Raw genomic sequence first — 20,305 nt, forward strand, 5'->3', positions numbered from 1 at the left:
ATGGGAGGCAGTGCACACAACAACAGGGCACCACACTGGCCAAGCTATTCCACCATGGGAGGCAGTGCACACAACAACAGGGCACCACACTGGCCAAGCTATTCGACCATGGGAGGCAGTGCACACAACAACAGGGCACCACACTGGCCAAGCTATTCCACCATGGGAGGCAGTGCACACAACAACAGGGCACCACACTGTACTTAGAGGCCGTCCTTTCTCTTGCAGGCCAAGCTGGCCCAGAATCTGAAGAGCCGGACTGTCACCGGGGGAGGCCGTGCCCAGTTCCAGGAGCTCAGTGACCTGGAGGAGCGCGTGGGTTGACTCATGGGTGCCCGGGTGATTGGCCCCGTTGTAATTGGAGATGCCGACCCTGTGCTGGGCCCCAATGGTAAGGACATGAGCGTTTGGGCCTCTCTCGTTCCCCTTGCGCTTCAGATCTACATCCTTTGCCACTGTCCGACCAATGCGCATAATGCCACCACTCATGCCTCCCTCGCTGACGCCCTGTCCTCACTCTAAAGCTACTCTTGTGCCTTCCTGCTTTCAGCTGGTGAGGAGGAGGTCCCTGAGGCTGCGAGTGTCAGTCCCTCGGAAGAGGAGGACGATGAGGAGCAAGAGGAAGGCGGCACATCGGGGGAACCCTCATCCGCGCCAGGGGATGGCAATGGAGGGGACACGTCTTGCCTGGAGGAGAGCCAGGGGGAAGTGTTGCAGGGGGGTGTAGCTCCTGTGCCCAGTGGCGTCCAGCCACGCGGGAAGGGTCGGGCAGCACGGCTGCCTTCTCCCCAGAGAGGGGAAGTGTTGCAGGGGAGTGTAGCTCCTGTGCCCAGTGGCATCCTGCCACGCGGGAAGGGTCGGCCAGCTCAGCGGCCTTCTCCCCAGAGGGGGGAAGTGTTGCAGGGGAGTGCAGTTGCTGGGCCCAGTGGCGTCCAGCCACGCAGGAAGGGTCGGGCAGCTCGGCGGCCTTCTCCCCAGAGGGAGAGTCCGGCCTCCAGTCCGGAGACGGTCCTCGCCCAGGAGCTGCGCCTCCTTGATCAAATGTCCGTGGACTCGGATCGTCGGCACACCGAGTTCATGGGGGTTGTGGGACGGTTGCCTGAGGCCATTGAGTCCCTGGCTCATAGTGTGGCCGATTTCGGGGCCTCACAGGCCAGGGGTTTAGAAGAACTCGCGGCAGCACAGGCCAGGGGTCACGAACAATTCGGGGCAGCACAGGCCAGGGGTCACGAAGAATTCAGGGCATCACAGGACGCGAGTCGGGCCGATTTCAGGGCAGCACAGGCAGCGAGTGCAGAGTTGATGAGTGGTGCCGTGCAGTCACTGGCTGGTCTGATGCGGGCACAGACCAGGGCAGTACGGGCACTCACTGCTGCCACACTCGCTGTGTCACGCACGCATCGCCAGGGCACCCGCCGCGCTGCTGCAGCACAGCGGTCTGGGCTTCACCAGATTGCTGCGCTTGCTGCAGTGCCAGCCCGGCCGACTGCCAGTGCCTCTGGCGACCAGCGAGCGCCTGGCATCAGCCAGCTTGCCCTCTTTGCTGCAGCCGCCACTGCCACTCCCCCAGCAAAGCTGCGACGAGCTGCTGGAGAGACTGATGCTGCCCAGCCACAGCTGCAGCAGTCAGCAGCCGGCCCCTCCAGGGCCGGAGCTCGTCTAGGCCGACCCCCAAGGGCATCTGCCGTCACGCATTGTGCCCCTCAGGAGCCTTTCCCCAGCCTTGCAACACCCACAGGGCCCAGGTTGAGGCGGAGCAGCAGGTCGGCCAGGGGCCGGAAAAGCCTGGACAAGGACTCGCCCTCTCGGCACACAAAGTAGAGTGTGTTGCCAAATGTTTTTTTATATGGGGGTGTTTGTGTTCTCTATGGGGGCGGGTTTATTTTGGTAAGGCCGAAGATGAAGGCAAATGTTTTTTTATATGGGGGTGTTTGTGTTCTATATGGGGGGGGTTTATTTTGGTAAGGCCGAAGATGAAGGCAAATGTTTTTTTATATGGGGGTGTTTGTGTTCTGTATGGGGGGGGTTTGTCTTGGTAAGGCCGAGGATGAAGGCCATTTGGATGGACAAGTTTTGTTATTCCTCCCCAGGTTGTGGGAGTGAGATATGTTTTTGACTGTTTTTTGGGGGTCTTGTCTGTTTTTGGGTTTCATGTGGGAAGGGCCCTGAGTTTGTTAAATAAAGCTTTTTATTTATTCAGCTTGTCCATGTGTGATGTTTCAAGTGGTTGTTGTGTGAACCGGCTGAGGGCTTGCGGAGCGGCTGCATTCAGGTGCGTTCATTGCCACAAGCCATTCCCTGACAGGGGGCCTAGAAGTGTCGTTCAATAAGCCGCCGACGGATGGCCCTTGGACCTTGTGGCTCCCTCCTGGGCTGGTACTCCTCCTCCTCCTCCTCCTCCTCCTCATGGTCCTCCTGCTCGTCCTCCTGAGGTGGTGGTCCAACGTGAGGTGGCAGTGCCTGAGTCCTGCGGATAGCCAGGTTGTGCAGCATGCAGCAAACGACGACGAACTGGGAGACTCTATCCGGCGAATACTGTAGAGATCCGCCGGAACGATCCAGGCAGCGGAACCGTTGCTTGAGGACGCCAATCGTTTGCTCTATGATGTTCCTTGTGGCTTGATGGCTTTCGTTGTATGCCTCCTCAGCAGGGGGCCTGGGCGCGCGGAGCGGGGTCATGAGCCATGTACACAAAGGATAGCCTTTGTCCCCGATAAGCCATCCTCTTGGGGGAGGCTGTGCCTGGAACATGTCAGCCACAGTAGTCTGGCGCAGGATAAATGCATCGTAGCTGCTTCCTGGAAAGCGGGCATTGACAGCTAGGATGCGCTGCCTGTGGTCACACACCAGCTGTACATTGAGGGAATGGTAGCCTTTCCGGTTGCGGTAATCCTCGGCATTGTCGATAGGTGCCCGCATAGCCACATGCGTGCAGTCAATGGCGCCCTGCACCATGGGGAAGTCGGCGATCCTCGCAAATCCGACTGCACGCTGCTCCTGCCTCTCTAGGGTCATGGGGAAGGAGATGAATTGGTGTCTCCTTGCGAAAAGGGCATCGGTGACCTGCCGGATGCAGCGATGCACGGCGAACTGGGAGATGTTCGCTATGTCCCCAGCAGCGGCTTGGAAGGAGCCGCTTGCATAAAAGTTCAGAGCCACCGTGACCTTCACTTCCACCGACAGAGACGTCCTGCACATCAGCTGTGGACGCAGATCTCTGTGAAGCAGCTGGCAGATCTCTGCAACCACCTCCCTTCTGAAGCGCAGCCTCTTAACACAATGCGCGGCAGTCATGGTGAGATAGGACACCTGCTGGTGGTATTCCCTGAGTGGGTAAGGCCTACGTTGCCGACGCCTGATGGCCCCTCTGCGTCTAGGCATGGCTGCCCCTCTCACACAGCGTCTGCGAGCCCTTCGCACATAATGCTGGAACTGAGGGTTGGAACCCCATGCAGCCCCCATAATATACTTGCAAACAGTGAAATCACAATGAGACAAATTTGCAAGCTCTGGCCAGAAGCCAAAAATACCTCCTATGTTGGCCCAATTCAGTAAGGTCTCTTCCTTGGTCTCTGTCCAGGAATCCGTAGCACTAAAGTCATTGCAGCAAAATGGCTGCCCTTTATAGTTCAGTCTAAGTGCCCTTTAATTAGCGCTCCCCGAGGCCCACAGGGCCTCTGCTGCGTTCCACTTCACAGTTCTTAACAGCGCCACGCACACATTGGGCGGGCGCCACTGAAGTTCTGGTTTGGGGCGCACAAACGGCGTTGCACGACGAAATGACATCATAAGTTGCGCGCGCAGCTGAGCACGCGCAAACACTTTGCGCCGGCGCTAAATGTCAACTGAAGTTGGGCGTAGGCGCAGATCGGTCTGCGCCCGGGCGCTAAGTGCCTAGCGCTCGAAATCTACCCCTCTTATGGCGCTAACGGCTGGCGAACGCAACTGAATTTCTAGGCCTATGTCTTTAGGATGCGCCCTCTCGTGCGCTTCCCTAATTTTTCAGGAGATGGGCTGATAATATTTTAGTCAGATGACAACAGATATGACTCATTAAGATGCTTTATTTTACCGACAGAAAGAAAGAATGACTTATATTTCTATAGCACCTTTCACGACCGCCGGACATCCCAAAGCGCTTTACAGCCAATGAAGTACTTTTGAAGTGTAGTGCCTGTTGTAATGTAGGAAAAAATGTAACAAGTGAATGTACAGAGTAATAGTTAAAAGTAAATTTTACCTTAATCTGACTAACTTCATTTTTCTTGGACAGTCTTTTGCTGTGGAACCTGGCTGGCTATCTAAGCCAAGGCCAACTTTCTTCTTCAATGAGTCCTACCAGGACCTTGCAGGTCTTCCACTCAGCAGAACCCACCAATTGACTTCCCAACATGCGGGTTCTCTTGTTCTCTGCCCAACAGGAGGTTGGAGCTTGGTTCCTAATTCCTCCCTCTTGTCCAGAGGTGGGCAGAAGAGCTGTCAATCAAGCCCGCTACTGCCCCCTGCCCTGGGTGAGGGTCCCGAGGAACTCTCTCCTGCTGTTCTCAAAATGAATCTTGACAGGATGAACCTGGTATGAGTCAATTGACTCTGACTGTCTCAGTTTGAATTTTTATCTGAATAGTAACATTCCACAAACCGATTCATTTATCTTTAAATATACAACTCCCATCCTTTGGCTGCAGTGGTTATGTTCATTCATTGAAAATCAGAATGAACATAATAGCAGCATTTTTAACTTAAATTACACAAAGACCCTTCTGTGGAGGCATAGTCACAAATTCCATAACACAACAGGAATTGTTAACCCATTTAAAATAAAGGGGTTAATAACAACAGACAGCGGAGTGCTAATATCACAAATAGTCAGTTCTAAGGCTGTACTGTGTTAGGAATTTAAAAATGTCGGTGCCTTTTGGGGAAAAAGGTGCACACCATTGCTATAGGCTGGCTTGTAACCCACCGTGTCAGTTCCTCCCTATGCTCTTATTTAAAGATTAAATTCAATTAGACTAAATTTGAATTTCTGATGAGTGTAAAAAGCGAATGGTTTATAGGTTAAATAGTTGGCCATTTTTAAGTCTCCACTTAAGCAGTCTAATGAAGTAGCTACAGCATTTTTTTTTGACATAATTATTTGACGGCTTTCAGTAAATTAATCTAACAAATGATAGGCCCAATTGGACCAGTTGTCCACTAATCAAATGCTGCACGAGTAGTCTGAAACTTCAGTGGTTTGACTGAAGAAAATAATTGTTTTACCTCGTCCCTTCAAATGCTCTGCCTTCCTCTGTCATCTTGCACTGACCCTCTCGCCCTGCTAATTGCACCATTTACCTTAAGCATAGTTATTATCAGAAAACATAATTGGCACATAGAAAATAAAATTACCATATAAAAACTGACCCAGTAGCACTTCACAGGACCCTTCCGTGTCTGCCTTTCCTTATTAGAGGCTCCGCGCCATTTTACATATTCTTTTTTAGCTACGCAATTGCATTCAGTTCACTGCTCAGCGACATCTCCGTTTCTCATGCATTTTCAGAATTTAAATCTGCCCCGTATGAAAATTTAGACAATCTGCTTTGCTTTGTCCTCTATTCTCTTGCAATCTATTTTCTGTTACACCGTAGTGAAATCAAACTTCTTTTAATATATTTTTTATGGTAGTTATATAGACAATATTACATAGTGTTTTCCAGTCAATTTGTGTTATATGTTACAAGCCATTGTTTTATATATATTATTTGTGCGCCTGAGCAGCCACTTTATTGATGTCTTTCTGAAGGGTGCTCTTGTAGAGTTTTTTTAATTCATTCTCGGGATGTGGTCGTCGCTGGCAAGGCCAGCATTTATTGCCTATCCCTAATTGCCCTGGAGAAGGTGGTGGTGAGCCGCCTTCTTGAACTGCTACAATCCGTGTGGTGAAGTTACTTCCACAATGCTGTTAGGGAGGGAGGCCCAGAATTTTGACCCAGTAAAAATGAAGGAACGGCGATAAAACACTAGTCAGGCCTCAGCTAGAGTACTGCATGCAGTTCTGGTCACCATATTACAGGAAAGGGCAGCACGGTGGCATAGTGGTTAGCACTGTTGCCTCACAGCGCCAGGGACCCGGGTTCGAATCTGGCCTCGGGTGACTGTCTGTGTGGAGTTTGCACATTCTCCCCGTGTTTGCGTGGGTTTCCTCCGGGTGCTCCGGTTTCCTCCCACAGTCCAAAGATGTGCGGGTTAGGTTGATTGGCTATGATAAATTGACCCTTAGTGTTAGGGGGATTAAATACGTGGGGTTACGGGGATAGGGTGGGATATGTGTTGGTGTAGGGGTTACGGGGATTGGGTGGGATATGTGTCGGTGCAGGCTCGATGGGCCGAAATGGCCTCTATCTGCACTGTGGGATTTCTGTGATCTGTTTCTGTGAAAGATGTGATTGCACTAGAGAGGGTACAAAGGAGATTTACAAGGATGTTGCCGGGAGTAGAGAATCTTAGCTATGAGGAAAGACTGGATAGGCTGGGTCTGTTTTCCTTGGAACAGAGGAGGCTGAGGGGAGACCTTAGTGAGGTGTATAAAATTATGAGGGGCCTAGATAGAGTGGATAGAAAGGACCTACTTCCCTTAGCAGAGGGGGTCAAAACCAGGGTGCACAGATTTAAAGTATTTGGGGGAAGGTTTAGAGGTGATTTGAGGGGAAATTTCTTCACCCAGAGGGTTGTGGGGGTCTGGAACTCACTGCCTGAAAGGGTGGTAGAGGCAGGAACCCTAACCACATTTAAAAAATACTTGGATGTGCACTTGGGATGCTCTAACCTGCAGGGCTACAGACCAAGAGCTGGGAAGTGGGATTAGGCTGGATAGCTCTTTGTTGGCCGGCGCGGACATGATGGGCCGAAATGGTCTCCTTCCGTGCTGTATGATTCTATGATTCTATGATATTTCCAAGTCAGGATGTTGTGTAACTTGGAGGGGATCTTGGAGGTGGTGGTGTTCCCAAGTGCCTGCTGCCCTTGTCCTTCTAGGTGGTAGAGGTCACGGGTTTGGGAGGTGTTATCAAAGAAGCCTTGGCGAGTTGCTGCAAATGACCTCATCTGGCACAGTAGTTTTGTTTCCCTTCATCATTTGTTTATTAATGATAATGAATTACCTCGAGTCTACAGCACAGTAACAGGCCCAATTGGTCCATGCCGGTGTTTATGCTCCATATGAGCCTCCTCCCACCCCTCTTCATCTAACCCTATCAGCATATCCTTCTATTCCTTTCTCCCTCACACGTACCATTCGGCCCATCGTGCCTGTGCCAGCTCTTTGGTAGAGCTATCCAATTAATACCACTTCCCTGCTCTTTCCCCATAGCCCTGCAATTTTTTTCCTTTCAAGTATTCTCTTTTGAATTATATTATTGAATCTGATTCCACCACCCTTTCAGGCAGTGCATTCTTGATCACAACAACTCGCTGCGTAAAAAAATGTTTCCTCATGTTGCCTCTGGTTCTTTTGCCATCTATTAAATACATCTATGCTATTTGCCTCAATTACCTTATTCGAACCACTCTCTGGGTAAAGAAGTTTCTCCTCAATTCCCTATTAGATTGATTAGTGTTTATCTTATATTTATGGCCGCTAGTTTTGGACTCCCCACAAGTGGAAACATTGGCCCAGAAATTCAGGTCTCCACGGGTGAGTACGCACGGGGTACTCACCCGTAAGCCCAAAGAAAGTGCCGGTTTCGTGCATGCACTGCGCATGCGTGGGAAACTGGCACTTCCGTTCCCCTGAAAGAAGGGGTTAAGAGGTGGAACGTGTACGCGGGAGAGGCAGCGCGTGCACATCGAACTTACTTTATTTTCCAGGTTTTTTCCAAGGTAAGCCTCCAGAAGTTAGACATGTAAAAAGCAGTCGCAAAGCCTGCTTTTAACAAGGTAAGTGGTGAATTAATTAAAATTAAAACATTTTTTCCACAGGTTTATTATTTTTAAATACTTTAAAGAAAGGTAAGTTTATTTTTAGCCCCATTAGAAAATGTAATTAATTTTTTCAAAAATTTAAATTATTGTTTAAAATAGTTATTTCATGTAATTAATAGTTTATTTTAAAAATGTGATTTAAAAAAAAAATTATTTGAGGTTTTAGTGATGTTTTGGGGCTTATAGTATTTATAAGTTTGACAGCCCTTCCTGTCAAACTTATGAATGAAGCATTCCCTGCTACCATTGGCTCTCCATGGCCCACGTGATCCCAGGGGACGCATCGAACTAACAGTGGGATACGCAAGCACTGCGCGCCGGCAGTTGGAGGAGGCCCAGGATCGCAATTCCACGGGGGCTCACAGCTCAACGGCTGGCGCGCTAGGTAAGTGCAGGTCGGAGGCTTGCACCCGCGGGAAGCCTCCGACCCGAATTTCTGGGCCATTTTCTCTATATCCACCCTATCAAACCCTTTCAGAATTTTAAAGAACTCGATCAGGTCACCCCTCAGCCTTCTATTTCCTAGAGAAAAGCACGCCAGCCTGTTCAGCCTTCCCTGAAAAGTATAACCTCGCAATTTTGGTATCATTCTTGTGAATCTTTTTTGCAGCTTCACTTACTAAGTGATTTTTTAAAAAAAGATTCCCCAGTCTCATGTTTCTGGCGACCAGCATTGCTAAGGGAGCAAATGCAGGGATTATATCGTATGACCTCCTCCACGCATTTGCACACACCCCGATAGGGAGGTGGATACAGATTCAACAGTAGCCTTCAAAAAGGAAATGGGTGAATACTTGAAGGAGAAAAAATTGCAGGGATATGGGGGAAGAGCGGGGGAGTGGGACTGACTGGATTGTTCTTTGAAAGAGCCAGTGCAGACTCAATGGGCCGAACGGCCTCCTTCTGTGCTGTATTATTCTACGATTCTATGAAGTTTCGACGAATGGAAAAAGTGGAGGCAAAGTGGCAAATCAGGATCCTGCCCTGATTTCTGCCTCTGCTCATCCCAAATAATCTGAGGTAATCCAGCCCTTGGAAGCTTTTCAATGGGGCCCAGCCCAAGAAAGTTTGAGACCACTGAATGAGATGCTATTGTTCACATGTGTGGTCAACAATTGCAATTGTCTTAAGCAGACTTTGAGCTGAAGACTTTTGGGCAATGCATGGGAACAGGCCTCTGGTGCCCCAGCTCCCATTTTGAGTATAGTGTGTGTCATGTATCTTCATGTAGAAATGACTCATGAGATAACACTGGGTGACCAGTTGGTGGCGCCGTCCAAGGAAAGTATAAATACTTGGGAGTGGGCCCAGCTTGCTCAGGACGTTTTGGTAACCAGGAACTAATAATGTAACTAGAACTCATGGTTGTGAAACAGTTGATTAAAGCCTTGTTTTATACTCAGACCAATTGCTTAGTAGTTTTCTTACATCAGTGTGCGTACTCATGTGGGCGTGTGCATTGTATTTAATAAATTGCAATTAATGTGTATTTATTCTGTAAAGACTGATAAAATTAATTTTGTTCTGGATTAGCTCCCATTAAGTCAGAAAGCAGAACTTTCAACTTTGGCGGGGGCATAAGCCGGGCAGTAGTGGACCGTCATATACCAATTGGGCAGGATGTACAGTGGGTGGCTGATCCGCCACTGCCCCCTGCTGAAGTTGAAAGTTCGGCCTAGAGTAGGACCTTTAACGTAGGTCCGATTCTCACTGCAGGATTGTAGCACACAATCTAGACCGACACTTAACTGCAGTACTGAGGGAGTGCCGCATTGTCGGGGACTGCCAGCCATTGGATTAGATGTTAAACTGAGGCCCCAAGCACAGGTGCGCCCGGCTCGAATGAGTCTTAAAGATCCTGTGCCACAGTTTGAAGAAGAGCAGAGGGTTCTCCTGGGGGCCCTAGCCAATATTCCACCCACAACTAACACCATCAAACAACCAATTCACTGTCATACCGCCCATTAGTATTTGTGGGACTTTGCTGTGCACAATATGTATCTCCCACTTGCCCATGTAAGATAATTCATATGTGAAGTGCTTTGGTTTGTCCTCAGGGATGTGACAAGGCAATATATAAATTCCAGTTTCTTTTTTTCTTGCTGCTAAAATTTTCTTTATTAATTATTCACGGCATTAAGCAAATTTTTTTACTTGCCAATTTTTCTCAATAATCTCGTCCCCTTCCTGGTCTCCTGAAGACTCCTACCTTGGGTACAGTTCCATGAGACTCTCTAGTACGTAAGCTTAGTGGCAACTTTTCCCCATGTGAGCCTTGATCACAACAGTCCACGGCCTATTCTGTGTTGAGCAGGGCATCAACCTGAGCCTAACATTCACACGACTACACTTCCAGCCGGGTCAACAAGATCACGAACACTAACCATTTTCCCTTCCCCTGACCCAACGGTGCTCAGGCCAATTAGGTTGTCCCTACGATGGAGACCAGCTAACTCAGCACAGACCAAAGGTCAAATCTGGCACTTCCCTTGTAAGTATGTCTCAGCTAATCGGGGAATAAGATGGGTAAATAGTCTGGGGATTCCCTGATACTGACACTAGTCTGGGGCTTCCCTGATACTGACACTAGTCTGGGGCTTCCCTGATACTGACACTAGTCTGGGGCTTCCATGATACTGACACTAGTCTGGGGCTTCCCCGATAGTGACACTAGTCTGGGGCTTCCCTGATACTGACACTAGTCTGGGGATTCCCTGATACTGACACAAGTCTGGGGATTCCCTGATACTGACACTAATCTGGGGATTCCCTGATACTGACACTAGTCTGGGGATTCCCTGATACTGACACTAATCTGGGGATTCCCCAATACTGACACTAGTCAGGGATTCCCTGATACTGACACTAGTCTGGGGCTTTCCCGATACTGACACTAGTCTGGGGATTCCCCAATACTTACACTAGTCGGGGATTCCCTGATACTGACACTAGTCTGGGGCTTTCCCGATACTGACACTAGTCTGGGGATTCCCCAATACTGACACTAGTCGGGGATTCCCTGATACTGACAATAGTCGGGGATTCCCTGATACTGACACTAGTCTGGGGCTTCCCCATAATGACACTAATCTGGGGATTCCCCGATACTGACACTAATCTGGGGCTTTCCCGATACTGACACTAGTCTGGGGATTCCCCGATACTGACACTAGTCTGGGGCTTTCCCGATACTGACACTAGTCTGGGGATTCCCCGATACTGACACTAGTCTGGGGCTTCCCCGATACTGACACTAGTCTGGGGATTCCCCGATACTGACACTAGTCTGGGATTCCCTGATACTGACACCAGTCTGGGGCTTCCCCCATACTGACTCTAGTCTGGGGCTTCCCCCATACTGACTCTAGTCTGGGGATTCCCAAATACTGACACCAGACTGGGGCTTCCCCCATACTGACAGTAGTCTGGAGCTTTCCCGATACTGACACTAGTCTGGGGATTCCCCGATAGTGACACTAGTCTGGGGATTCCCTGATACTGACACTAGTCTGGGGTTTCCCTGATACTGACACTAGTCTGGGGCTTTCCCGATACTGACACTAGTCTGGTGATTCCCCGATACTGAAACTAGTCCGGGATTCCCTGATACTGACACCAGTCTGGGGCTTCCCCCATACTGACTCTAGTCTGGGGATTCTCCCATACTGACTCTAGTCTGGGGATTCCCAGATACTGACACCAGCCTGGGGCTTCCCCCATACTGACAGTAGTCTGGGGCTTCCCCCATACTGACTGTAGTCTGCGGCTTCTCTGATACTGACACGAGTCTGGGGACTCCCCGATACTGACACTAGTCTGGGGCTTTCCTGATACTGACACTAGTCTGGGGATTCCCTGATACTTATGTTAGATCCGTGGTTCAGTGGATAAATAATCACACGGATGCTGTACATTAACAAATAACAGGTCTTTACTGGAGGAGGGTAATTTCTAGACTGGGGTACAGAGGCATGCGCACAGCTTATATACCGGTGTGGTCACTGCCGGTACTACAGTATACAGGAGCTGTAAAAAGTAGTTCTGACTTAAAGGCACATACACTACAATTCCTCCCTTTTTAGATTAATAATACCCCCTTAATATTCAAATAACAATTACATTTTTACATGTACATTCAATAACAAAAGTCCATTTATAGATTCAGTCTTTGGGGCGGCTTCCTGACCCTTTCGGGATAGCGCCTTTCCAGAGGTTCTTGTTCTTGGTGCAGAGGCGATTCTGACCCCTTTTCATCGGGTAGTTCATCGGGTTCCACTGCTACTGGGTCTGAAGTAGATGCTACCGGTATGTCGGGTTCATCCCCAGGTACTCGAGACATGGGGTTGCTGCATTCCTGTGATGCTAAGATCTGATCGACGTGGCGTCTCACAATGTTCTCCCCGACATCCACTGTGTACATTAATGGCCCCTGCCTTGTACATATCGTTCCGGGTTGCCACTTCTCTGTTCGATAGTCCCGGGCCAAGACTGGTTGCCCTACATTGAAGCTCCTTGTCGGCTTCTCGTTGATGTGCTGGAATTGTTTGTCCTCAACATTTCTTCGCACATTTGGTCTGGGCAAGTCCAGACGAGATCTCAACCTTCGGTTAAAGAACATCATGGCCGGGGTCTGGTTGGTAACTGCATGTGTCGCGTTTCGGTAGGCTAATAAGAAATTGTCCATCTTATGCTGTAGTGGAATTTCCTCGTCGCACATGGCCTTGATCGCCTTCTTAAAGGTTTGTATGAACCTCTCAGCCAATCCATTGGTGGCTGGATGATACGGGGCGGATGTGTAATGCCTTACCCCATTCCTTTTCATGAATTTTTGGAACTCATCGGACACAAACTGTGGTCCATTATCAGAGCAGATCTGCTCTGGCAAACCGTTTCTGGCAAATATGGTCCGTAGGACTGCAATCATTTTCTCTGTAGTGGTTCAAGACATCTTTATCACCTCAGGCCACTTTGAATGAGCATCCACTGTTATTAAGAACATTGAGTCCATGAATGGACCAGCGAAATAAATGTGCACCCATTGCCATGGAGAGGAGGGCCACTCCCATGGGTGTAGAGGGGCATGTGGTGGTGCATTTTGGACCTTTTGGCATCCTAAGCAGCTCTTAGTTAGGTCTTCGATTTGTTGATCGATTCCCGGCCACCACACATAAGCCCTAGCAAGGCTTTTCATTTTCACTCCCCCCAGATGACCTTCATGTAGCTCATTTAGCACTCTCTCCCTTAACTTGGGTGGAATCACCACTCTGGATCCACACATCACTGTCCCCTGGCATACTGACAGCTGTTCTCTTCTGGATGAGAATGCTGGCAACAGTGAGTCACCATGTGTTGGCCATCCCCTCACCGTCAATTCATATACCCGTGACAGCGTCGGATCATTGCGGGTCTCCTTCTCTATATCCGCGTTTGTTACTGGCAATCGTTCAATTATCGACGAATAAAATATCTCGATAGGGTCCACTGCTGGTGCTTCCTCCACAGTAGGCAGTGGCAGGCGCGATAACCCATCAGCGTTCCCATGCTGTTTCGTGCCTTTATATTCTATTTCATATTGATTCGCCACTAGAAACAGGGACCATCTTTGTAACCGCTGTGCAGTCATTACTGGCACGCCCTTCTTAGGATTAAAGATGGAGACAAGTGGTTGGTGGTTAGTCAGCAAGGTGAACTTCTGCCCATGCAGATAGTCATAGAGTCATAGAGTCATAGAGTAATACAGCACGGATAGAGGCCCTTCGGCCCATCGTGTCCGCGCCGGCCATCAAGCCCTGTCTAATCTAATCCCATATTCCAGCATTTGGCCCGTAGCCTTGTATGCTATGGCATTTCAAGTGCACATCCAAATGCTTCTTAAATGTTGTGAGGGTTTCTGCCTCCACAACCCTTTCAGGCAGTGAGTTCCAGACTCCAACCACCCTCTGGGTGAAAAAGTTCTTTCTCAAATCCCCTCTAAACCTCCCGCCCTTTACCTTGAATCTATGCCCCCTAGTTATCGACCCCTCTACTAAGGGAAAAAGCTCCTCAGCATCCATCCTATCTATGCCCCTCATAATTTTGTACACCTCAATCATGTCCCCCCTCAGCCTCCTCAGCTCCAAGGAAAACAAACCCAACCTGCCCAGTCTCTCTTCATAGCTGAAGCGCTCCAGCCCTGGTAACATCCTGGTGAACCTCCTCTGCACCCTCTCTAACGCGATCACATCCTTCCTGTAGTGTGGCGACCAGAACTGCACACAATATTCCAGCTGTGGCCTAACCAGTGTTTTATACAGCTCCATCATAACCTCCTTGCTCTTATATTCAATGCCTCGGCTAATGAAGGCAAGTATCCCATATGCCTTTTTTACCACCTTATCCACCTGTTCCGCCGCCTTCAGGGATCTGTGTACTTGCACACCCAGATCCCTCTGACCCTCCGTCTTGCCTAGGGTCTTTCCATTCATTGTGTATTCCTTTGCCTTGTTAGTCCCCCCAAAGTGCATCACCTCGCACTTTTCCGGGTTAAATTCCATTTGCCACTGTTCCGCCCATCTGACCAACCCATCTATATCGTCCTGCAGACTGAGGCTACCCTCCTCGCTATTTACCACCCTACCAATTTTTGTATCATCCGCGAACTTACTGATCATACCCTTTACATTCATATCCAAGTCATTAATGTAGACCACAAACAGCAAGGGACCCAGCACCGATCCCTGTGGTACCCCACTGGCCACAGGCTTCCAGTCACAAAAACAACCTTCGACCATCACCCTCTGCCTTCTGCCACTAAGCCAGTTTTGTATCCAATGTGCCAAGGCACCCTGGATTCCATGGGCTCTTACCTTCTTGACCAGTCTCCTGTGCGGGACTTTATCGAAGGCCTTACTGAAATCCATGTATACCACATCCACTGCGTTACCCTCATCCACACACCTAGTCACCCCCTCAAAAAATTCAATCAAATTAGTCAGACATGATCTTCCCTTGACAAAGCCATGTTGACTATCCCTGATTAATCCTTGCCTCTCCAAGTGGAGACACATTTTGTCCCTCAGGATTTTTTCCAATAATTTTCCTACCACTGATGTTAGGCTCACTGGTCTGTAGTTCCCCGGTTTTTCCCTACTACCCTTCTTGAATAATGGTACTACATTAGCGGTTCTCCAGTCCTCTGGCACATCCCCTGTGGCCAGAGAGGTCCTGAATATATGTGTTAGAGCCCCCGCAATCTCCTCCTTTGCCTCACACAGCAGCCTGGGATACATTTCATCCGGGCCTGGGGATTTATCCATTTTTAGGCCAGCTAAAACCGCCAATACCTCCCCCCGCTCGATGTTAATATGTTCGAGCATATCACAGTCCCCCCGCCCTATTTCTATGTCTACATCGTCCTTCTCCATAGTGAAAACAGACGCAAAAAATTCATTCAGAACCCCTCCTACATCTTCCGGCTCCACACACAGATTGCCACTTTTGTCCCTAATGGGCCCTATTTTTTCCCTAGTTATCCTCTTACCCTTAATATACTTATAAAACATCTTCGGATTTTCCTTTATTTTGCTTGCCAGTGTTATTTCATGGCCCCTCCTTGATCTCCTAATTTCTTTTTTAAGTATCCCCCTGCACTTTTTGTACTCCTCTAGGGCTTCCTCCGTCTTTAGCCTTTTGTATCTACCAAAAGCCCTCCTTTTTTTCCTAATCCATTCCCGTATATCCCCTGACATCCAAGGTTCCCTGTGGTTTTTGGAACCACCCTTGACCTTTACGGGAACATGTTGCCATTGTATGTTCTCAATCTCCCTTCTGAAAGCCTCCCATTGCTCCGATGCGGATTTTCCTACAAGTAGCTGATCCCAGTCCATTTTGGCCAGATCCTGCCTTATCCTATTAAAATCGGCCTTCCCCCAATTTAGAACCTTTATTTCCGGCCCATCCCTGTCCTTTTCCATGGCCACCTTAAATCTTACCATATTATGATCACTATCACCAAAGTGCTCACCTACTAGCACTTTTTCCACTTGGCCGGCCACATTCCCGAGAATTAGGTCCAGTACCGCCCCCTCTCTTGTAGGACTTTCTACATGCTGGCTCAAAAAGCTCTCCTGGATGCACTTTAAGAATTCTACACCCTCTGAGCCTTTCACACTCTGACTATCCCAGTTAATATTGGGGAAGTTGAAATCCCCCATTATTATTACCCTATTATTTGCACATTTCTCTGAGATTTGCCTACATATCTGTTCCTCTATCTCCCCCTGACTGTTTGGAGGCCTATAGTACACTCCCAGCAAAGTGCTTGCCCCCTTTTTGTTTTTAAGCTCCACCCATATGGCCTCATTAGAGGACCCTGCTAATATATCATCCCTCCTTACTGCAGTAATTGACTCCTTAATTAATATTGCGACACCCCCTCCTCTTATACCTCCCCCTCTGTCTTGCCTGAAGATTCTGTACCCCGGAATATTGAGCTGGCAGTCTTGCCCTTCCCTCAACCATGTCTCCGTGATAGCAACAATATCATACTCCCATGTGTTTATCAACACCTTCAGTTCATCCACCTTATTCGCAAGACTCCTTGCATTAAAATAGATGCCATCCAGCCTTGCCCTTATATATTTGCCCTGTCTACCAAGCTGACTTGTTTTTTTCTCTATAATTGGCAGCACATCCCCCCCTATTTCAGCTCCCCTCTGTATCCCATCCCCCTGCCAAGTTAGTTTAAACCCCCCCCAACAGTGCTAGCAAACCTCCCCGCAAGGATATTTGTCCCGCTCTGGTTCAGGTGCAACCCGTCCGACTTGTACAAGTCCCACCTTTCCCAGAAGCAGGCCCAGTGATCCAGGAAAGTAAAACCCTCCCCCCTACACCAACTCTTTAGCCACGCATTCATCTGCTCTATCCTCCCATTCCGATACTTACTAGCACGTGGCACTGGGAGTAATCCAGAGATTACAACCTTTGAGGTCCTGCTCTTTAATCTGTTACCTAGCTCCCTAAATTCTTGATGCAGGACCTCATCCCTCTTTTTACCTATGTCGTTGGTACCAATGTGGACCACGACCATTGCCTGTTCACCCTCCCCCTCCAGAATGCCCTGCAGCCGCTCAGTGACATCCTTGACCCTGGCACCAGGGAGGCAACAAACCATCCTGGATTCACGTCTACGGCCACAGAAACGCCTATCTGTTCCCCTTACTATAGAATCCCCTACCACTATTGCTCTCCCACTCTTTTTCCCCCCTTCCTGGGCAGCAGGAGCACCCCCAGTGCCAGGAAGTTGGCTGCTGCTGCCTTCCCCTGGTGAGTCATCCCCCTCAACAGTATCCAAAGCGGTATACTTGTTTGAAAGGGGGATGCCCGCAGGGGTTCCCTGCACTACCTGCCTGCCTTTGTTGCTCCGCCTGATGGTCACCCCCTGTGCCGCCCTGCCCTGAGGCGTGAACAACTCGCTAAATGTGCTATCCACGAGCCTCTCAGCATCGCGCATGCTCCAAAATTCATCCACCTGCAGCTCGAGCGCCGCAATGCGGTCTGCAAGTAGCTGCAGCTGGATGCATTTCCCGCACACATGGTTGATAGTGGTTGAATTTTTTTACACCCCATACTAGGCTGAGGGCCTCCCTGACAATCTTGGCGTAGTTGCGCTCGGCTGAGGTTAGTGACTGAGACGCAAAGGCTACTGGCCTCTCCAACCCGTCTGGGAATTTGTGCGACAGCACCGCTCCAATGCCGTAGGGTGATGCATCACATGCCAAACGAATTGGTAGTGCTGGGTTGAAATGGGCCAACACCTCTTTTGATGTGATCAATTCTTTACACTTCTGGAAAGCTCGTCTACGTTTGTCATCCCACTTCCATGGTACCCCTGTTTGCAGTAGGGCGTTCAGCGGGTGTAATACCATAGACAAATTTGGTAAGAACTTGTGGTAATAATTTACCAGCCTGAGGAACGACCTCAGTTGTGACACATTTTCCAGTGCTGGAGCCTTGACTACTGCCTCAATCTTGTCAGGGGCTTATGTAACCCCTCTTCATCGATGACATGGCCGCAATACGAGATGTTTCTGGAAAAACTCACACTTGTGGCGATTAGCTCGTAGCCCATATTCCTTTAATCTGGCGAGCACCTTCTCCAAGTTAGCGAGGTGATCACCGTCATTTTTGTCCATGACCAAGATGTCGTCCAAATAACACTGGGTCCCTGGAATCCCTTGCAGGACCTGATCCATCACCCTTTGCCAGATAGCCGGAGCCGAGGCTACTCCAAACACTAGCCGGTTGTATTGATAGAGAACTTTAGGGGTGTTGATCGTAATGTAATGTTTCGAAGCTTCTTCTACCTCCATTTGCAAGTACGCCTGGGCTAGATCAATTTTGGTGAAGCGTTTACCACCAGATAGCGAGACGAAAATATCCTCAATTCGTGGAAGCGGATATTGCACCGTGTGAAGGACTGGGTTCACTGTCACCTTAAAATCCCCACAGATGCGGACCTTCTTTGGTTCCCCAGGCGTATTACTCAACGACCTCTTCATTACAGGAATGATGGGTGTAGCCCACTCGCTCCAGTCCACTTTGGACAGTACTCCTGAACGTTCCAACCCTTCCAGCTCTGCTTCAACCGCTGGTCTGATCGCATAAGGCACTGGTCTGGCCTTCAGAAACTTTGGGCTTGCATTTTCCTCTATTTTAATTGTTGCTGTTATTCCTTTTAGTGTTCCTAGTCCCTCCTGGAACACTTCTTTTGCGTCAGTTAGCATTTTTGACAGTCGCCCAGGTGTGACGTCGTCATCCATTTTGGCCTCAACCTTCAGTGCCTGTATGGAATGCCAATCTAATTGTATCTTCCAGATCCATTCACGTCCTAGCAGTGGTGGTCCTCCAGTTGGCAATACATATATATCCATTTTAGGTATTTCCTGACCTTTATATGTCACTTTCACCCTTATTTTCCCTTTGCGGTAGACTTTTTGCCCCGTATACGTCTTCAAGACAATCTCTGTAGCTTTCAAGGGTATGTGTGAAAATAGCCGCTTGTAGTCTCTTTGATTTATGACTGTTAGAGCTGACCCTGTGTCCAATTCCATTTCCACTTGGACTCCGTCTATCTTGAGTGTAACCCAGATAGTCTGGTGATCCTCCATTTCGGTTACATTATGTAGTTTCAGACAACCCAGCTCCTTGCTTCCGGAGTCTGTGTCACTTTTCTGTTCATCTGAACCACTGTCCATCACCTGGTGTACCTTTTTGTACTTCTCCTGTGGCGATTTCTTACTGTTGGTTTTCTTCCCAGACCTGCAGACTCTTGCTATGTGTCCTGCTTTCCCACACTGTCTGCACACTTGGTCCTTGAACCAACAATCTTTCTGGTCATGTGTTGTTCTGCCGCAGCGATAGCACTTCCCTGTTCCATAGGTCATTTCGTTGGTGCCATATTCTTGCGGTCTCCGTTGTATCTCTGCAGCACCCCTTGCGGCTGCTTCGTGTGATACTGCCATACTGAAAGCTTTGTCCAGCGTAAGGTCCTTTTCTGATAGAAGCCGTTTCTGGGTTCCTTCACTTTGTAGCCCACACACAAACTTGTCCCTTAACGTGTCTGCTAGTCCCCCTCCAAACTGGCAGTATTTTGATAGTTTGCGCAGTTCCGTTAGGTACTCAGCATTGCTTTCATCTTTGTGTTGGTTCCTTTTATGGAACTTAAATCGTTCTGCTATCAGCAGCGGTGTGGGGTTTAAGTGGTCCTGTAGGATTTTTACTATGCTTTCAAAATTCTTGTTTACCGGCTTCTCTGGGGTTATTAGATTTCGCAGTAACCCATAAGTTTTTGCACCCATGGAATTTAACAGAACCAGTGCTTTATTAGCATCTGGCACTTCATTCGCCCTGCAGTACACCTCAGTACGTTCCACATATGTCGCCCAATCTTCGACTTCATTGTCGAACGTAGAGATACTGCCACTCTTCGGCATCCTTGGTTGTGTGTTAACTATAACCAATGGCGCCTCCCGCGCTTCCCCTTCTTCTCCGCTGGCACAAAATGGCGTCTCCCGTGCTTTCCTTCCTTCCCGCGCTCGCCCGTCTTCTCCGCTGCGGCTTCGCAAAATGGCGTCTCCCGCGCTCTTCCTTCTTCTCCGTGGCTCAATGGTGCCTCCTGCGCTCTCCCTGCTTCTCCGCGGCTCAATGGCGTCTCCCGCGCTCTCCCTGCTTCTCCGCGGCTCAATGGCATCTCCCCTTGCTTCGCCCCACAGACCCTGATCAGCCTGCGATCCCTGGCTGTGCTCTGCGCGTTCTTCTCTTGATATTTGTCAACGCCGCTCAGTCTAGAACCCGGCTGTTT

Source organism: Somniosus microcephalus, chromosome 1 (genome assembly GCF_052327205.1).
Source record: "Somniosus microcephalus isolate GS21.2 chromosome 1, FLI_Smic_1.0, whole genome shotgun sequence".
In the NCBI taxonomy this organism is placed as follows: Eukaryota; Metazoa; Chordata; class Chondrichthyes; order Squaliformes; family Somniosidae; genus Somniosus; species Somniosus microcephalus.